This window comes from Cotesia glomerata, linkage group LG7 (genome assembly GCF_020080835.1).
Source record: "Cotesia glomerata isolate CgM1 linkage group LG7, MPM_Cglom_v2.3, whole genome shotgun sequence".
In the NCBI taxonomy this organism is placed as follows: domain Eukaryota; kingdom Metazoa; phylum Arthropoda; class Insecta; order Hymenoptera; family Braconidae; genus Cotesia; species Cotesia glomerata.
This window is the reverse complement of record NC_058164.1, coordinates 6,856,935-6,878,908: the sequence shown is the minus strand read 5'-3', so window position 1 is coordinate 6,878,908 and position 21,974 is coordinate 6,856,935. Positions and strand designations below refer to the sequence as shown.

At 36.1% G+C, this 21,974-nt stretch overlaps 1 protein-coding gene across 1 annotated transcript in view; it reads right to left on the bottom strand.

Moving 5' to 3' along the window:
• LOC123269366 (latrophilin Cirl-like) overlaps window positions 1-21,974 on the bottom strand; it is a 256,846-nt gene that overhangs the window by 213,114 nt on the left and 21,758 nt on the right. The gene's annotated exons all lie outside the window — the stretch shown is intronic.

The window sequence follows — 21,974 nt, the reverse complement described above, 5'->3', positions numbered from 1 at the left end:
GGACAAATAAATATACAGAGAAGAGGGATTCGAAATAATTGGGGAATGTAAAGGACCAGAGGATATTGAGATAAAAAGAATGATTCGGGTGATAAATGACAACCATGTGTGAATGTATGACAATGCGGGAGCCAACACCCTATGTTAACCCTCGGAGACGCACTCGATCTCCCTTTTGCTGCGACAATTAAAATATTTTTTTTTTTTTATCAAATCATAAATCGCAAAAGTCGTAAAAAAGCTGTTTATTTTAAAATTGGATAAGAAAAAAAAATTAATCAATAACACGAGCGAAATGTTAATAATTTACCACAAAAATTCAACCCCGAGCCTTTCATCACTCCTCGGATAAATTGTGCATATTCTAGCGGTGTTATTTATACAGAAATAGAAAAATATAAATAAAAGGCAGAGTCGGCCCATAGAAGGAAAACTTTTTCGAGGGCTTTCACGGGAGCTCTTGCTGTTGTTCTTGTACCTCGTGTGTATATAAATAAATAATATAAGTGTAAGTAAGTATAAGTCGGGACTTAGCCACGTGGCTCACATATAGCAGAACGGGACGCGTTCGGCAAATCGTTTCCGGTAGCCGTCGAGCCTTAGCACGCGCGGAGCGTGCTTCGAATTTATGACATCGCTCTAGCCACTGGTGCAAGTCTTTTCGCACTAGTGACTCGCGATTTATCGTCTAACATACTGATGCCGCCGATCTCGATATCTTTATAAAATTAATTTAATTTTTATTTATTATCATCATAAATACTGAGACACATTGCGCGAGACTTTTATGGACCGAGACGTCAATGGCAGAAAAGCAGCTAAATATTTATATATTTTTCCGGGAGATAGAATGCCGGATTTATTTTATTTAATTTACCAAACAACGGATTGGAATCGGGATTATTTTACCTCCTCGAAATAATAATGTAATATCGAAGGTAGAACGAATTTATAAAATAATAATAATAATAATAATAACAACAAATGGTAGAAAATAGACCGTGTACAAGAGGGATTATTATTGGCGATGAGGGAGAGAGCCTACCGCGTTGTCGACAACACTTGATTTCCAGTAGGCTGAACACTCGTGCGTATATTATGATTGTCGAATCGATACGAGCCGCCGGCTCCGGTCAGGTAAGCCGAGAAGCTGATGCGCGGTGGCGTACGAAATAAACCCGTGAAAAAGAAGAAGATAAAAGAGTTGTGTATGCTCACACTAGCGGACTGGTGTTGTAGTTGTTGTTGTTGTTGCTGTTGTTGCTGCTGCTGCTGCTGCTGCTGCTATACACATTTATACTTGAGGTGAAATCCTCGTGCAGGGGAGAAAGATGCTGTTTTATAAAGAGAAAGATAGCGAGGTAGCTGAGGAGGAAAAAGAGGAAAAAAAGGAATTCCTGCAGCCGCCTCAATGTGAAAGATTGTAGGGGCCCTACTTGAGCTTTTTCTTGTTCTTGTTTTTCTTCGGTGGCTCAGGAGTTGGTTAAAGAAGAGGCTCTTCTTCTTGTTGGTCGCTTCCTCGCCCGGTAAGATGGTGATAGTGATGGTGGTGGATCAACCCACCAGCAGAAAGCAGAAAGAGACACTGCCAGCTAGCCAGCGCCCCCTCCAACACACATAGCACTGAAAGAGTTTGAGTATATATGGTTGATCGCGTGTTTTGAACACGAGGAGCCTTCTTCATCGTGTATCGCGTGACGGCGCGGGACGCCTCAGGTCGGGGTGTGTCGGCCACACTCGCGCACACTTTGCAAGAAGAATATTCGGGCAATCGAGAGAGGCACATTCAGCCATGTGTACACGCGGATATGATAGGATAAATCCCACGCCATATTCTCCTCTTATTTACGCGTCTCTTCTCCTTGTTCTTATTCTTTTTTAGGAAAGCTTTTTATACCCTCACACACACACTTCTTCCCTCGGAAGAATCATCCACACTGGGAGCTGGCTCTCTGAGAAAGATACACACAGACAAATAGCCATTATAAATATACATATACATAACCGCGACAAATTTTTTTCGCCTCACTTAAATTATTCGCCCTGATATCAATATTTAATGCTTCACTGATTTTTTTATACGACTTGTACAAAGTAATTTATGTGAATTTGAACAGCGACGTAGAGATATCACGGAACGAGTTTTATGAGCAGGGCTTTATTATTAAAAAAGATATCGAGAGAAGAGAAGAGAGTATATAGTATATAGTAGCGCGGAGCATGATGCCGGTGGAGAGGGACATTCTCGAGATTAAAATTGAAATCCTCTTCTCTGGCTCCCTTTACCCTCTGCTGGTTCTGCTTCTGCTTCAGCTTCTGCTACTCCCCGGCTTTGCTGTACACTGCTACACTACTTTACTTTCTACTCAGTACTCTCTCCTTATCCGTCCTTCATTCGAGACTTATATATCCCAAGGATCATACGACCTGGTCTATAATCTTTATTTTCCCCCCAGCCACCCTTCGACATTACCATCACCCATCGTTCAACGTGAGCGATCAGCGGGGAAGGAAAGAGAGCAGTGGATAGATATGCTACCTATAGAACAACCGACCGTTCATCGGGAGATATTGTCAAACCTCGGAAACCCGTGTGCTTCCATTGGATAAGAGAGTCTTTCTCTTGTTCTTTTTCTCAAACTTCTACTTCTTCCTCCGTCCTCGAGTGTGTGTGTATGTGTCTGCATGTATACTTGGCATTTCGCTTTGTCCGCTGGTACAATGCCCCGCCGACGGAAAAGAATATAAGAAGCAGCACAAGAATTACTTGGGTTGGATTTTCAATCGAAATTGCAGACAAGACAAACGATGAACTTGGCCCGTCTTCGGCGTACCAACCACGCCGGCTAGCCTACACAATTCCAAACCCGAACATTTATATCTCATGTCCTTTCTTCCAACATTCTCCTTCTTTTGCTCCTCTTGCTCCACCAGAAACAGAAACAGAAACAGAAGCTACTGCTTAAACTCCAACTAGTACTCGCTCCAACGATTATTACCACCGATCACCATTTTTTACATCTTTTTAGCATCTTTTCCATCAGACAACGTCTCGCCGGGCCCGAAATTCAACTGTCATTTCGGATAACTATTTACAGGGACTCGAGATGCAAATTTTGCATTCATCCTCATTCTCCGGTCAGTTGTTCTTGTAGCTGTTTTGATGTTTGACTTACAGGGCGGTCCACCCTCATTAGATGCCCCTACAATTCCAAAGGCTTCTTTGCAAGTCACTTTATTTCATTTGTGTCTTCCTCTATTCTACTCGCTCATTCTCATTCTTGTTCTTGTTCTTCGATTTCTGAGCCTTCATTATACAACTAACAAAACACAAAATTACTTGTTTACCAAATTAATCACGTGCTAAAGTGGTTATTCTGCAATGCCTGATCAAATTAAATGCATGTATTCTTCTAAATGACTGGAGTTTTTTGTTACCAACAAAAATGCTTGGTCACGGCCCCATCCACGGTTTATTAAATTTCACATTTACTGCACCGTCGACGAACAGTTAAATATGAAGAACAAATAGTCGACATATTCGCCCCGTTACTGTCGAATCTTCTTTACATCCCAATAATCACGAGTGTGTAGAGCAAAATAGCAAACCGACATTCCAGGTATTTGAACGCCGCGCATAACAGCGTTTGCGGGAAACAGCTCACTGATTGTCGATAAAATTTCCCGAGGATTTCCGAGTATTACTTTACATGCAGCAAACAGAGGGAAGTGAAGGGAAGAGATGAGTATAGTATAGAGAGTCAATGTCTGTGGAATACTGCCGGAAAGCAGAGAGCTGCCTGAGGGATCATATGTACGCACTCATTACCGCAGTTGGATTTATAGATTACAATACGTATGTATGAAATAAAAGTACATCATACTATGGTTGTACACGTTGTTGCGGTTAGATTCGATGTGTACTAAGTTTATTAACCACACTCAAAGCCCCACGGGATATGTCTGTCGTGGTTTTATACATTCGACCTTTTCCATGTAATTACACACTGCTATATCGCATTGTCAATTTGGCTTGTCACGAAATTTCATTCGACGTACACATAGTTATGGTTAAAGCACAGATATCTTCGAGTAATACACGTGCGTATGTGCTCCTACATCCTACATCCTACATGTGATAGTGCGACGGTACTAACCACGTCTCGCGTTATAATAATCGAGTTTGTCAAATCGCCAAGGGGGATTGCGCTGCTTCGTTACCGCATTATATTCTTCTTGCATCTTCCGGAGCCACCGTATCATATCCATACCCTTATCCGTATCTATATCTAGTGGGTATAACTATATAGGAGTCATGCTTCCGTAATGTCTAATATCATACATTTTTCTAACCACATGTGGTCTAGGTTAGAGATAAAAGTGACTCATCATCACAAATCTTATGTTTGATGATAACCTGATGGGATTTTTAAATTTAAATTTTGGTTACAGAAAAAAAATTCTTCATTTTTTTGATTCAAGATTGTTTTTTTCTTGATCAAAAACTTCAATTTTATTAGAGATTAATTTTTGCAAAGTTTATTTTACATTTGTCGAACGTGTGACAAGTCTGTGCTAAAAAGTCTTAGTTACCTTGTAAAATATTATTACTAAGCACACAATGTTTGTATACAAAGACATAAAAGTACGCGAGAACAAAGTGACTTTGAGTTTTATAAAAATAAGAAACCACGAAGCATTCTTTGGTGTTTGGTCCAGAATGCAGAGCCCGGTACTTTGACGGTGTTGGTCGAAGGTCCGTGATTTCGTCCAATGAGCACGTCTCAATATTTGAGAAGATAATCGGCTTAGAGGGGTTTGCCGGTGATGACGATGACGGAGACGACAACATCGCCGACGATGCCAGAACAGCAGAGGTGAAGATGAAGACGCGAGAAAAGTTCGTATGGATAGGTAGGTAGAAGGTGTGTGTAAATATTTATACACACACACGGGATGAGATCGGGTTAGTTGCGTTCTGCGAACGTGACGTGAACGGGTTCCGGGATATCTTGTGGGACTATGGCGCGATTACGAGGCAGTAACAACGTCGTATCAAACTGCTGAAAGGAAACATGGGATTTCAATTACAACCACCGACCATTTCATCAAATCGAGATGACTGAACGGCTTGTCCACTTTGGTACTTTTCAACGTGGCTTGTCCGCCAACCGGTGGCTTTTTCGGGGACCCATAATCGAAAAAAAAAAAAAAAACAACAAAAAATAAATAAATATTATATTTATGTGGATAAAATAAAATAAATACTTTAGTGGGCTGGTGATAAGTCTCAAAAAGCTTTTTTGATACTGTATGAATAATTTTGAATAAAAAATTCATTATTCAGCGCATGTAATTTCGCTAAATTTATTTTTAAATACTTTTTCAGCGCTTCTGTTATTGGGATTGCATCACTGTACATATTTAAAGGTGATTTTTTATTTGTGATTTAATTTGAAAGTTTATAAAATAGGCAGTGTCGATGCTAAATACTGAGTGGAAATAATTGCGGCTTCCGGGAATATTTAGCGAATAGATTCAAAGGACCAGACGGAATTAATTATATTTTTTTTTTATTTTTGAGATGTTGCGGTAATGATTAATGATATATTAGATGGATCCAAGGTGTAGATTTTTTTTTAATTTTATATTGATATTTATAAGGATAAGAATAAGACGAATTAAATGTACTTTGTTTGGTTTGGTCGGTGGGGGTTTTTCAGTACCCCGGGTATTTACTGGTTTCCGCGTGGGTCTTGCGTGAATATCGCTTAGTCCTTCTCAAATAAGAATGAAAAAAGGCCGCGAAAAAGGTATAGCAAGGATAATAAGAGTAAAAGAAGGTTGAGGATGAGAGAAATATCCCCTTGGAGCATATACATAGCATCTCATGGATATAACGGCCGTCGACAAACTGGTTCTCGCTGACTACTTCTGTATCTAAGAAACATTCACTATAAATCGTGTGAATGTTATTCAATTAAGATGCAAGCTTGCTAGCCAATAGCCAATATTAATAAAATATTTAAATAGACGAAAACAAGAGTCGGCTAAATAAACATATAATTGCTGAATAATCGGGTATTAAACTTGTTGGTAAATTGCAATAAAATTAATAAAAGATAAACAAGTAGTCTCGTTTTACAAAACATTATTTTTAAAATTATTATTATAATTTATATTATATTACCAACTGAATAATAATTAAAGCCTGAATTATTAGATACATAAACGTTATGTTATGAATAATTATGACTGGATCCCCGAAAATCATTTAGCCGTTTTATTTTTTTAATAATTTTATTTTATTTAAGAGAAACAAACGGTAATGACTGGTAGGTTTTTATATTTCGGGATATATTATACGAGGAACAAGTTTGAATTTAAAGTTAGGACAAGTGGACAGATTATTCCTATCTCACATGGTATTCCCGAGAAATGGACAGTCAGTGTGTGTGTGTGTGTGTGTGTGTGTGTGTGTGTGTGTGTGTGTGTGTGTGTCTCAGTGTGTGAGTGTGTGAGTCTGTGTACAGCAGGGTGAGCAGTCATAAAAAAGTTAGAGACAGGAAAAAGGTGAATGTCCTTTACTTATAGCCTGTATAATATCTACAGTGTGTGTGTTGTGTGTGTGGGGATATAGTTGGACCCGTGTGGAACAAAATGTTAATCGCAGTAACGCGTTGGATAATTATTCAGATATTTTCTTAAGCAAAAGTTCTTAAGAAAGAGAGATAGAGAAAATAAAAGGAAAGAGAAGAAGAATGTCTGGAAGTATCTAGATACCTTTAATGGGGCAAGCTTTCAGCCGCTATCTTAGCAAGGCTCACGCGGGCTTTTACCAGTGTCTTCCCTCGTCCAGATAAAGTACACTTGGTCACTTTCAATATCATTAACGTTTATCGGCGAGATACTTTCGACCTTTTTTACTACATTTCATTTATTATTTTATATTATAAAATATTTTTAAATTCTTTTAGATTTATTTGTTGTTATAAGTTATAAGCGTGTACGATCCCATTACCGAGCATAATACCCTCTATTCATTTAATTATTCCCACGTAATTGCGGAGATAAAATAGCGCATGTATCTTTTATCTGAATTGAATCAGCAGGTTGGCATTGTGGTAGTTTTTACAATTGTTTGCTTTATTTTTCCCGAGTTTGTTTCTGTTTTTAGTTTTTTTTTTTTTTTGTGTTTGTTGTCGCTGCTGTTTATTTATTTTTTTCCATTAACGTTTCGATTGCGGAGCGCGAGAGCTCGCATGTTTCACTTTAGGTCTCCGTTCCTGATTGACCACTGTGATTTTGGACATTTCGATACAGAGGAAAGGAGAAAAAAATAAAATAAATAAAATGTGAAGATCGAAAGCGTATCACCGAACCGGATAATTGGCCCGTCTGTTACTATCGAGGAGAAACGAGGACGATGTGAACATCACGACAGGGCCAAACGACGTCGCAATGCAGAGATTTTTGGGTTTTCGCTACGATTATTAACACCGTCATTCATAACTATTCTGTCCAACAACTCTTCTTTTTAATTCTTTCCATTTACTGCTGTCAATAATTTCAATAATTTATTTTAAATATTATCAAACATGTAGAACATTTTTCATTTTCCTCCTGCCAATTTATGAAACATCATCTATGTTATTAAGAGAGTATCTTGTGAACTATTGACATTTTTTAAGATATAAGCTCATCCCGATGTTATACTCATCAAGACCTTTCATTTGACAACCCACATCAATTTTTCATATATTTTATATATTTATATATTTCACAAATACCATATATATATAAAATATATAAAAAATGCCATGTGGGTACTCAAATAAAAGGTCTCAATATGTGTAACATCGGGATGAGCTTATATCTTTAAAAATGTATATAATTAAGAAATGACTTTGTATCTTGTGAACTATTGACATTTTTTAAGATATAAGCTCATCCTGATGTTACACTCATCAAAAGCTTTCATTTGAGTACCCACATCAATTTTTCGAATATTTCATATATTTATGTATATTATATATATGTATATATGAAAAATATATCAAAAATGCATGTGGGTATTCAAATGAAAGGTCTCGATGAATGTAACATCAGGATGAGCTTATATCTTAAAAAACATCAATAGTTAAGAAAGTACAGTGTAATTTAACAAAAGTCATTATATAATAAAGCAAAATTTTATTTATTTATAAATCACAAGTCACGGCAGTCACATAGTGACTGCAAGATTGCTAGTATACAAAAATAAATAAAATTTTCATGTATGGTGCGTATAAAAATCATCCATGTATTTTTTTAAAAATTTATTTCCCGGATCTGTTGTTTGATTAAAAATAAAAATAAAATTTAGCTTATTAAAACGAGTTGGGTGTATTATCACTTAACTGATGAATTTGTTAGGTATTTTATTGTTATTTGCTTTTTGAAAATTTATTTAATGTATTTGTATTGCCCGCATGATATGTCTATCTTCTTTATGCGACATATGTGTATGTTTATAGTGTATAAAGTTAAGTGGAATATATATTTATATTTATATTTATAGGCGTGTATATATAATACTATTTAGAAAACACAACTAAATTGAGGCTGGACGATCAAATCGGAGTGATGCGTGTGTTTTAAAAAAACATCTGATCGACTGGGATCATTCGACGACCTACCATTTGGACCAAGTTACCAAAATTAGTTTACATGGCCATTACCAGAGATAGCATCTAGAATTTATTAAGGACTCTCTCAGGTCTCCTCAGCCTTTCCTTGGGTCTCGACTATCCTCTCCCTCTTTCTCTCTTGAGTTGTTCTCTTTCGAGCTGACTCCTATATGTCACACGGTGGTGGCTCGAAAAGAGCACATACTTTGCTGAGGCAAATATAAGAGAAAAGAAGAAGAATATAAGACGTATAAGAGTATACGAACGGGTATTCGATGATTGCAGCATCTCTTGCGTGGTATTCACCAACTAACCGGTTCAGGTTCCGGCCCACGTTCTTCAGAATCCCCCGCCTCTGTGTCTTTGTCGGAAACGATCAACGATTGAATCCGACAAAAATTTATAAAAAACGAACAGAAATACATATAAATACGTATCATTGATTATGTGACCGCAATATTTCGGGAATCGTTAAGAAATCACTTTTATGTTCATTGTTAGAATTATTTTTTCTTCTCGGTTAATATATACACAATAACTTTGCATGATAATGATTACCACCGGGGTCTCTGATTCATTCGAATTTTTTTCCACTGACTTTATGGTTCATGGAATTATTTATTGAATAATACATATGCCAAATAATTCGCTGTCTGGTGGAATAAATTAAAAATAATAAAACAATAATTATTTCTGGTGATTCACGGGGAATTAATTTTACTGGTCATTCGGTTGAAATTTAACGAGATGTTAAAAAAAGGTTGTAAATTTTTATTGACTCAATTTCAAAGAACCGCGACAAATTACTTAGTCAATTTTTATGCTTTTGATTTTGTACTCTGGAATTTTATAGACTAAATATTTTTATAAATAAAATAATTTTTATGTTTCTTTTTCTCTTTTTCTATTGAAGAATCCTTAAAAGTTTTATATACAAGGTACAAAAAATACTTTTTTGGATAAATTAATGGGTCAAAACTGTAAGTATCGATTATTGATTCAAGCAAAAAAAATTGATATGTAATACTTTAACATTTGGCCAACAAAAGCTATCAAGTTACTAAAATAACCAATTCATTCAATCGTTACAAGTTGGATATAACCTCGCAATTAAATTCAGTTAATTAATAAGTTACTAAAAAGTAATTACTATTGAAGTGGAAGTACTGAGAGTATTTGTAAGTAATTCAATTCAATTTGGACGTCTTTCAAAGTCAAAGAACGTTTGGCTTTAATTGTTCGGCAATCGCAAGTAGGTTATTTATTTGTTGTAAATTATATCGAATGGTTTCGATGTCAATACAAATGAAAACTCGGAGATAGACAATGGTGTACGTCCAGTACGTAAATTGAGTAGCTGGATGCAACGGGATGGATCGGATTTCACGAAATTCGCAACCATTGGAGTTTTCTACGTGCCAGTGGTACGGCGACGAGAATCTAGAATCTCAAGAAACCTTTCCAGCCCTAGCGAAGCATTACAAAACAGTTGAAAACAGTGAAACCCCTAGTGCGCACGTCTCAAAATTACTTTCGAGAAACTGGAGAATTCAACGCTTTCTAACACATACTAAATAAACATACACACACATATCTATTAAATGTTGTATGTATAGAGCAGAGAGGATATAATACCAAGCAGAACTAGGTGGTACCTCTAGTTGAAGTATTGATTTATTTAGCAATCACCAATACCTATTACCTTATCCATTAGTATACAATTACTGGGAATTAATTGAAATTAAATTAAATTCACCGACTAGCTGTTAATTGAATATTTTTGTTGAATCTTATTATTACCAGCGCAGACGTTAATTTGTATTTAAATTTAAATATACGGTAAAACTTTTTTTTTATTCATTTGGAATCTTAGTTTTCGGAGAAAAGTCTTTACTCGAGCGTTATTATTTTACGGTAGACATATATATGTGTATTTTTTTTTCTCCGAAAATGTTCTTAAGTTTCTTAGGAATAAGAAATAAGGGATGGGAAGGGAAGGATTGTAAGAAAAAGGGAAAATAAACCACGTATAAGAATAAAAGAATCCTGGAATAGAAGTTTTGTTCGAAAAGAAGAAACGAACGAACCGGATCGAGGGTAAAAACGTGCACACCGTCAGTGTCTGAGGCTCCCAACATTTTTCGTATTCATGGAATAGCGATTGCTTCCGTGCAAAAGGCTCCCCGCGAGTTTAACCTTCCCCTCGTCGGGAATACGCTAATTTTACGAGTCTTCCAGCCACTCACCACCACCACTAATGCAATCCAGACTCAACAACTTGCATTTTCTATTTTTCTTTCGTTTAGTCTTCACTCCCTTTACTTTTACTTTTACATTTGTTTTTTTGCCCTTATTTTCTTACTCAATCGGCGACCAGACGCTGACGCTGAAGCTTCTTATTTATTTAAATACATTCGGGCTTTACTTTTCCCAATGATTTTACGCGAATGGGCTGATATTTATTGCAGAAGTTACTCAAGAAGCGACTGGGCAATAAATTTTAAAAAAGAATCTAAAAATTACATGAATTTTAATTAACTTTGCTGATAAAAGAGTAAATCTTCTATTTTTTAATCCTAGACACGAATCAATGGACGTTTATTATAACTTTTATTTGATAAATTCAACAGGTGAAAAATAATAAAAACAAAAGCACATCGTATAAATATATAAACTAAAATTACTTACAAAGACGATTATCTCTGGGGTTTGTTTTTATTATTTTTATTTTATTACAATAGCATCATTTGCAGTAAGTATATTTCTGAGAGGAAATTTTTGTCCGCGAAAAGAAGAGCAGTGTGGTGGTGTGCGCCCATAAGCTTAGTAAAACCGTATCTGTAGCTCACGGACAAGAATGAGAAGACAGAGAAGAGAGAAAGACGGGGGAGAGAAAAAAAACAAGTTGAATAAGCAGAAAAACTATCTGCAAAGTTTCCACAATTTAGTTTTGTATTTTCACAATGACAATACGTAAAAAGTACCATTATGAGCCACCTAACGTTTGTAAACACTGTGTACATTTACAAGAGCACATAAAAGTTAAGTCGGTGTGCAAGTGTGTGCGTGTGTGTGTGTGTGTGTGTGTGTGTGAGGATACGAAAATGGGAATGAGATAAAAACCGGGGCCAGGGAGCGCTCGAATCGGGGGAGTGATGCTAAAGATGAAGAGGGTTTGGTAGAGGTGCTGGAAAATTGCCACTGAGTGAGAGAAAGTTGGAGCACAATTGGAGGATGAGTATCGGTCGTTCTCGGCGTAGACTTGAGTAGAGGACAAGGACGAGTAGAGGGTGAACTACTACTAGTCTCTTTGCTAACTTAGCTTTTTAAAACAGTGAAAGTCATTTAAAGTTTGCGCCAGCACCCGTGTCACCTTTCTCATTTTCTTGAACCTCCTCGGCAGTTCTTTCTTTCACGACCTGCCCTCTGGCACTGAGGCAGTTATCTTGATATTCGATCTACTTTTTTTCACCTCTCAATTTCAGCATCCTACACAGTCAATTCATGGCAGTTTTACTCTTCCAACAGAATATCTTGTGGAATTTTTTATTTAAACACCATCTCAATTTACAAACCAATTCAGATATACATCTTATCTCTTGTTTGTTTCATTATTTTTTTAATTATTTAACCGAAAACTGTGTAGGTGCTCTAACCCGAAAAAATAAATAGCCTCTTTTCATAATTTATCAATCATTCATCATAAATTATGAATAATTTTAATTATTTGACACCCGATAAAAAAGGTCGTAATAACCGTGGAATAATTTTTCACTTGGAAAAAGATCGATTTAAGTATGATATATATCCATGAGCAGTAGCAACAATAGAAACATAAATGGAGAGCTTTAAAATATACGGGGTGTATATTGCATTGAAATCCTTTGAACACACGTGTCAAAAGAATTGGCTGTATCGTTTACAAGAGAGCAACGATGGATCAGTACGTCTATACATTTGTAGATACATTGAGTATACCCGGGTACTTACATCGAGTACTGCTCTCATTCTCCTGCTCCCTAGTCGCTATCAGCTACTCAACGTGCGTGTAACCATGAGTTGTATCGTGGTGCTCGTGAACATTACCATAGAGGGACCAGTTCAAACAGACGTAGACTGATGTATGCGCGGTTCGTCAACGCATTCGAATTTCGTATTCAAATGACGCGTCTCTGTCTCAACTACAAGTTCAGATCCTCCTAGCTCTGGCTCCTGCTATTGGCTGTGTCGATGTGTACACATCCTGTAAATTCTGGAGCCCCTTTCCCATAACATACGAGCATCCAAATCCACTCACTTGCATCTAAATCCAACATACATCCATGCTCAATAAAACTTTGCGATCTTATTCTGGTGCACATTATTCATCTTCATACTTATCTTCAGAACAAGCCAACTTCGATGAGCTTTTCATTTTTAAGGATTAAAATTATCAAGAGATGCCACAGTACAGATTGATCGAGAATTTAATTCGATTGACGATCTGCCTTTTCTGCAGCGTAAAAATGAATAAATAATCTGTTTTTGCTAAAGCCTCTTACCAATCAAATTTATCTTGTAAGAATAAGCACACGTTTAAAGCCATTGTCTGGTAATACAAGCACTTGATAGCTGATCGCCGTGAATCCACCCACGACAAGGACGTCACATCTAAATATCACGCCAGTAATAGACATTTAAGCACAGAGAGGTTGACGTTGCATTTGACGTCCATAAGAGCATTTTCTTGTCTTGAGTTAGCATAGGTACACACATATATGAACGTCATATGTGCTTGCAGACGTGAGGCACTCTCGGAGCAGGTAAATCGTAGGAGCATCACACTTGCTCGAGCCCTTTGTTGTTGACTTTGCAGTATTCTCGCCTCTGTATACGCATTGACGATCAAAATCAACATGCGTGAGTTCGCCTTGCGTTAACATACACATCCATTTATGCAGTTATGTGTGTATGTATATGAGAAGGCAGCACAGAAACACTCTTGTCGCACAACCATCAAGATATACCTTCTGCAGCCTCGGTGATTTAATCGAGGCAGGACAGATTGATCGTATGCTAACCCATTGCACTACCCTATACTATGTAGATCCGATAACTTTAGCTGCTATATCTCTTCTTTTTCTTATTTTACTTTATATTTTTTTTTCTTTTTTATCTTGTTCTCAAGACGCGTCTCTTGGAGATTTAAAACGCAGTTACTCAGCTACTGCGTTTATATTCCCTCATACAAAAGTTCACCACAAGCTATACAGGCTCTGTATTCTTTAGCATATTTTTCAACATTCCACGTTATTTAAAGTTTTACAGGATTTTGAATAAAATAATGGGAGAAATTTAGTGCAGGAGGAAACTGAGGAAACGGATGATAGAAAATAAAAAGTGAGCCAATAATTTATGAGTTTAAAATTAGGTTGATGTGAATGATTAATTGCCGGGAAATATATTTTCGTAAAAGTCCCTGTTGAAAGGATGTTATTTTTATAGTGCATTGTATTTCTCCATTCTCAACTCTTTTCTCGAAAACTTTGTGAAAGTTTAAAGAAAACTTTTTCAGAAAAATTCATGTCGACTTGCTCAACAGCTGAGATCTATCGCCGGGATCTATATATGTATATATTAAATATAAGTTTATATGTAATACACATTCTTTCGGGGCATTGAGAGTGAGTCCTTTTGTGGATGTGGATGTACGAGTTCTTTTCCCCATTACCAACGATGAATTTTTGAGAACGAGTACGGATGGAAGAAAGCTTTAAAATTTTTTTGAATTGCATTTCAAAGTTTTCTGTACACTTCATACTATTTTATTTAACTTTTAAAACTTTGTTTAGCATAAAAAAGCTGGCGTAATAAAAGCATAATACGGGTTTTAAGTAATAGATTGTATGATTTATATAATGAGCGCATCCTTGCCCAGAGTCGAAGGGGTTGTCTCTGGCCATCGGCAAGATTATATTGTGAAGCACTAGAGTATGCTGGCGTTTGTGTGACTAGACTAGACTAGACTAGACCAGATAGTGGATATACAGAGGATATAATTCGAACGCCCGTGCTCTATAGAGCAGTGAGTCAGACGGTGGCGAGGATGCGAAAGCCCCGGGAGTTTCGCACGCGACCCCTTTAAGCACAAACCGAAATTCATTGAAACTGGTGGTGGTGATGGTGGTGGTTCCTCCCCTTTGTACCCTCGGTGACTAGATCCGCGTGCCAAGAATATTCATGACGGTTTAGTGAATATTGAGATTTACCAGTGCGGCATTTCTACCCCTGACAATCATCTTGGGTAAACGGACCATTTCAACTCACTCAGGATTTCCTATCACATCCACCATCACGCTAACGAATCTATTTATTATTATTTATATTATTACATTTCATTATTTTGTCCCTCGTTAACCCAAAGACTGATTAAATAATATTTTATTTATGAAATTTATGCTGTTTGCTCGTTTCATTAGTTTGAAAGTTCATTTTTGTTTTAAACTTAATGCGAAACTGATTTATATAAGACTTCAGTTACTTTTTGGGAATTTTACACTTTTGATTGATGGATTAGACCTCCGGGAATTGATTAATGACGTCCCTCCCTAATTTTCTTGAAATCTAATGCGATACTTTATTTTTATTTATAGGATTTCAGTTCTGCTCGACATTCTGCTACTTTTGATTTGTTTTTATTTTGAAGAGAAAATTTTTTTACGAGAGAATATGTATAGAGAAGGAAAAGAAGTTAAGTACGTTGCACTCATAATTTACAAAAGCAAAACTGAATTAACGCGAAATTCAACATTAATTGACTCGCTAATAAAGATATGTCCTCAAAAAATAGCTCGTTCTCTTGAAATTAAAATGAATGTGGTAAATAGTAGTAAAGTACATTAGAAAAAGGAAAATGGAATAAAAAAAGACTTTTTCATCCATTTGAAAAGATATAATTCAAGTTTATACCGGTGGAAGATAAACGGTCTGGATTGATTCAGATGGTTAGCGAACTGAGAAGGTGAGTAGAACGTGAGTAGTGTAAAAGAGAAGAGAACAAGTGTGGAAGATGGGGAGTTGAGTAAAAAGGGAGTTAGATGAATACCCTGGCCTCTAAAAATGTGAGTATAAATGTGGTAAGTCTGTGTGAAAAGTATGAAGGAGTGAAGGTGAAGACGAAAAAGAGAGTGATAGTGATAAGGCCTGGTGTTATGTGGCGGTAAAGGTACCAGTGCTGATGAGGAAGATGGAAATACGTCTGGTCTGCCTTAATACATGCACAAATATATAAATATAGGTAGATTGGAATATTCACATGTATAGATATACATTGAGAGAGTTGTAAAGTTTCCGCGGAGTAGTGGACGATTCGCGGCGCAGTGGTTATGATTATCCATATTTCGAGTCGTTGGACCGCACAGAGGGGTCGCTTGGGTTCATTACGGTAATCTACCCTTCCTGGCTAACGCATCGCTGGTAATGTATAATCGCATCGGGGCTTCTCTCCCTTTCTTCCTTCCTCGGTCTCTCACTTGCTCTCGGTAATTTACTCACTCTACTCGCTCGCACTCTCAACTCATCTAGCGCGATATTACGCCGGTAACCGGACCGGTAAGTCATCGAGATAATTATTATTACAGAATCGATTCAATCTACTGCCATGCGGAACAAAAAGGAAATGAACTATACGTACAAGTATGAGTATAATTCTCCTGTTATTTATCTACACACAGCTGTTTAATGATATCTCTAATAAACTTTAAGTATAACATTTATTATACACACTATCGTCTGTTTATTCCTTTGTGTAACACATCCGAATATAATACGAGCAAGAAGAAAGGATTTCGCATTAACTACCAACTTTTGATAAATGCTCGCTATTTAATTAAATATATTAATAATTCTGAATAAATCATTAGCATTTGCTGTAGTGTTATTATTTTTTACGCCCCCCGCACCCTTCTTCCTTTGTATCGTAAAAATAAAAATTACTTGGTCTTTTTAATAGTGGAAATCAAGCAGATGTTGAATTAAAATTAATGTTTGCTATTTTTGTCGGGTTATACATACCCCGTTTAATGATAGGCTGTATTTATAGGAAATAAGTTTGCAAACTTTTGTTAATCCAACTCTAACTCTAACTTGCTAAGCAGAAAAATAAAATTAGACAGCAACTTTTGTTCGAGAAGCTATAGCTTTGTTTTTGATAAAGTTGTCAATTTTTTTTAACTAGTAAGATTTTAATTAATTTAAGTTTGATATTTTTAGAATTAAACAGAATAATTTAATTTGATAAAAATTTAACTCGAATTATTACGAGATAATATTATCGAGGTGTCGACTAATTCTGATATTTTCCAACAATTTCTTGAGTTATTTTATCGGGGAATATTTTTTTCGAAAGTTGAATAAATTGCGTGGTATAAATAAAAAATGTGAGATGATTATGACTAAAGGCTCGAATCGACGGTCAATTAATTTATTGTTAGTTATGGTTCATGAAGTTTTAAATTACCAGGTACGTGAGAATTTATTTATAGTGTGTGTGCATCGGTTGTTTATTGGTGGTTAGTTGAAAGATAAAAAAAAGTAATGACGGTGAAAATGAACGGTACTTGTATGGAGTTTGTGTAAACGTCGATGGATCGTGGCTGAGTAGGATACTTTGGAGATAAGAGCATACATAAACTTTTGAGGAGTAAGAATAAAATTAAAAGGAACAAACAAAATAAGAGGAGAGAAAAGAGAGAAGAGAGAAGAGAGGCCGCGGGAATCTCGGCGAATGAGTTGTGCCACCCATGGTGTCCGTTATTGGTGGACATTAAGTCATTATTGATTACCCTCTACTCAGTAACTCTTGGCGAGAGCAGGATCATGATCATGAGTATGATGGAACATAAGCGAGTACCTTCATGATCAGGGCATCCAGCCTTCGATCTGTATTTAAAAAATGTACAAAATAATCCACATACGTATGAAGTATGGATGCTATTTAATGCTTTTTTTTTATAAGCCCTTGCACTTTTTTCAGTTATGCTGGAGGCTGTGTATTGTTGCTGTACTTAAGAGTTTATATTGTCGACCTCCTGCGAAGATATTACGATACAGTAACAAATCGTTTTCATTTTCAACATGCCTTTTGACTTGGACGTCATTTAACTTTGATATATATTTACATTATTTTACGGTGTCATTAGGGAGAAAAATTGTTTTCGACGTCTGATTGATTCTTATTGCAGTTTGCCTTTTTTTACAGCTCAATTCTTCTCGAGAGGTCACTGTCATGGAAATTTTTTACGCTAAAAAATTCATTAATTTTAATTAGGCAAGGATTTCTACAGAATTTTAGTTTCTGTAAAAATTACTTCAGAACTATTAGCAAAATTAAAACTACCTCCAAAATTTGACTTGAAATAATGATCCTCAAGCTAATTGATTAATTTTAAAAAATGTACAAATTCGTCTAAAATAAACTGTCACGTGTGTTGCTCTGTAAATTTTGCGTAACCTACATACGCGAAATAAATTTCAGTCACTTTTTACCCATTAATTACTGTAGATTGTGGATAAATTATTAATGTTATATCGAGCCCTTGGAGAGTTGATTCAAAATTTATTATAGCCCCACGGCAATTGATACAGAAAACACGGTAAAAGTCTAAATCAATATATTTATAAAGGACCGTATTGGAAAAATTTCTATAAAAATACGTAACCTATTTTTGATTTGGAAACTCGATTTTTGAATAATAAATAACTTCAATGGAGGAGAATTTTTAAACAGAAATAAAGTAGCTGAAAATACACTACCTTATAACGTTAAAAGTAGTATTAAAACTTTCGCTATAATAACCAAGACCTAATATTTATCTCAATATAATTAATGTATTGCTTTTTCCAATAAAGTCCATCAAAAAGTGATCAAATATTTAGGAAATCATGAATCTGTTAAAATTAAATAAATGGCATTTCATCAAAGATCACCAACTGTAATAGCTGATAGTTCAACAACGCCACTGAAGTAATTTTAAATATAAAACATGACATAATTATTTAATATTAGCTTGTGATCTTGGGAGTAGCTGACATTTTAAATCCTGACATTTTCACAAATGCCAATAACCGATCTCGATATTACCACAATGCAAAAAAGTAAGTCACTAACCAACAGAGCTTTCAATCATATCATCACTTGAATTTGCTTTAACGAATAACCAGTAAAATGAAAACACATTATCAATAGAAATGAGAACAATTATTGAGCTTTGAACAAAAATAATTATAACAATAGTAATTTAAATGAATAATTCTCCCTATCGTTGACAATACCCGCAAAAAGAGCATGACGAATAAGAGATTATATTGTGAAGAGACTTCTGAAGAAAGTAGACAATGGAACGAAATTTAGCAGTGTGAAAAGTATCACTAATAGCACTTGGTCCAGAGTGCGTGAGTGGTCGCGTAGTATAGACAAAGACGATGAAGCACACAGCACACACTTATACATATACTTTAATAATATATATATATATAGCTCGACAATGTGCAATTTCCAAAGCAGTTAGTTCATAGGCAGTCCCCGGTATCCCCGCGGTTGTTGTCCATTCACGATCGAGGGTATTAAGCTGTACTTGTTAGTTGGTGGTGGTAGTTCTAGTGGCAGTATATACTAGCATTACTATTACGCATTAACCGAGATATTGAGGGGTTAGTTTGAATGCGTGAGGCCCTGTTCTGTGGACTACGACCTAGAACTGTTGTATGGAGCACAACTAGAGGAGGAAAGATAGGGCAGTTTAGTGTGTGCTAGTAACTAAAGTCAGTAGCAAAGGTTTGGGCATTTGGCTCTATCTGGTCTCGGTTTCACGACCCAAACCATACCAAGAGCCGGAGCTTGACACGGTCAGCTATAAACCACATAAGCCCGTGGATTACCAACTTCTCGTCGCGAGAATATTATACAGCCAGTCTATCAATTAAGTAGCATCTGTGTCGCTTATAATTACACCGAGGAAAATAAAAAAAAGTCTATTCAATTATAATTATAATTATAATTACGCCCACAAGCTGCGTTGTCTGTGATACTCGAAAATTTAAAAATACCAGGTAGACACTGATAATTCTCAGATGTTGCCAGATGAATACGAATAAGCATGCAACGGCGTGCTGTGTTTTGTTGCGTATCTTGTTTTTTATTATTTTTAATTCGTGTTATTCATATTATTTAGTGTTTTTGTTTTTTGGTTTGCTGATGCTGATGTTGGTGGTGGTAGTGGTTATTATTTTTATTTGCTGGCTCGCTGGTAAGACCTCAAGGCGAGGGTCCCTTCCAGTTTAGAAGAGACCTGTAACCCCGAGGCTATTAGGGCGGTCCAAGTATTTGAACCTCACACTTCGATTTCGAAGAGAGAGCCGACAGGCACCTGCTCTTTTGTAACTGGGCGGTCCGTAATTACCTGGCCTATGTTTCATCCAACGACTCTTGTGTAGATGTAATCAAAACGAATGATTTGAAAACTCAATTATCCTTTATTACATCTATCGCTTCTATATATCGTCTTGTTCTTGGTCGAGATCTTGCTCTTGCTCTTGCTCTTACAGTCTCCGTCTACGCCTTACATCCTCCATATTACATATTTATTACTTACATATTGTATCCTTTAATTTCTTATTATCAAAGTGGATATGAACGAAGGAAGGAAGACCTGGCTGTTCTTATTCAGTCCATTAATATTAAATCTGTCGTTAAATTTACAAATACCAATAGAAATGGTAATGCTGATGGTAATGCTAATGCCATTACAGGGTTGTGTGGATCGCCGGTTGATGGAATAGAAGAGAAACTTCGATGTGTGTTGTACCAGTAAACCAAAGCGTAATAATGTAAGCGTAAGTATATCGTCTCCATCGCCGGCAATTTTAGATTGCAATTTAACTTGGGATTCTCATTGAACTCGATACAACTAAACAACACACGCTCTATACTGGGTATATATATGTACCAGCTCATTGGCCTATCTCCGATGAGGCATGTAAAGTTCGCGTGTCTCGAGGAATAGAGATATCGTTCACGGTAACGCGTTGTAAAACCGTCGACTGCGTTACCGAGCCGTCTAGGAAGGCCGGCTCGATACTTCCACACAAGCATCGCCTTTGCTTTATAAGGTGAGTGTCTGCGGCTTGCTGGGGTTTATTATGCACAATATGGAATACACGGTGTAAGGTTTACGTGTATTCAGTGTCTGCATGAGCAACTATTATTGGATAGAATATATAGTTTCGCGAAGAGAAGAGCGGAAACCGAGCGAGACAAGTGTTGGCTCAAGTTAATTCGTTGTAAGAACCAAATACGTGGTTGTTCTTAGGTATAGTTGTATAATATGAGCTCTGAGCAAGTTTAGCGTTATATTGTACTGAATTGTACAACTCCCTTAGTTATAGGAGTAAGTAGACGGAACAGGGATAGCACTACAATTAACATGATACAATGGTAAGGTGGATTATAGGTTTGCATTATTGCTAGGAATAGTTTTTGGCCAACCGTTTCAAACGTTTTGCTGGAAAATTAGACAGCTGATGATATAATTCTAACCCTACTGTTATTTTCTGTAGCTGATCATTTCTCCTGGGGACTATTTAGTTGTGATACTGCAATTTGGGATTATGTTTATTGGTAAATCAAGTACTAATTTATTCATTTAATTTGAAAATGCTTGTTGTTTATGGCTTTACTGTTTCTATGTAAAGCAATAATTAAAAAAAAATTTTTTTTGGACTAAACTACCTTGAAAAAAGAATAAATTTATATTTTTATTATCAATTAATTTAATTAATTTTTCTTAAAAAACAATTCTAACCTAGTTCAATTAAATTTAGCTAAAATTGAAAACTAGATTGAAGTAAATTCCTCTCTCGGTTTAAAAGATAAATTTTTTTACTTTTATTTTTACAGATTTAGCCAAAGAGCTAGGTTCATTTAGATCAACGAATTTCATTTTATTTTACATGAATTTTTCCCGAATCGATTGCACGATAATTTTTTTCCGGTCTACAATAAAATCGTTCTGTTTTCACTTAAATAGAGCAAAAAAGATAAAACCTTTGAAGGGTTATGTGAGTACTGTTCAAATAATTGTGAAAAAACCTGATCCCCAAATACATATATACCTATAGATAGTCAAACACAAAAATCTCGTTTGCCCGATCAACCGCTAGATCAGCTTTTTTTCAGGTACACGGTATACGTTACACACTACACCAGGGTATTCAAAATCTAAATCGTGTATTCCCGAGCAAAGCCGGTGGAAACCTAGATTGCAACCA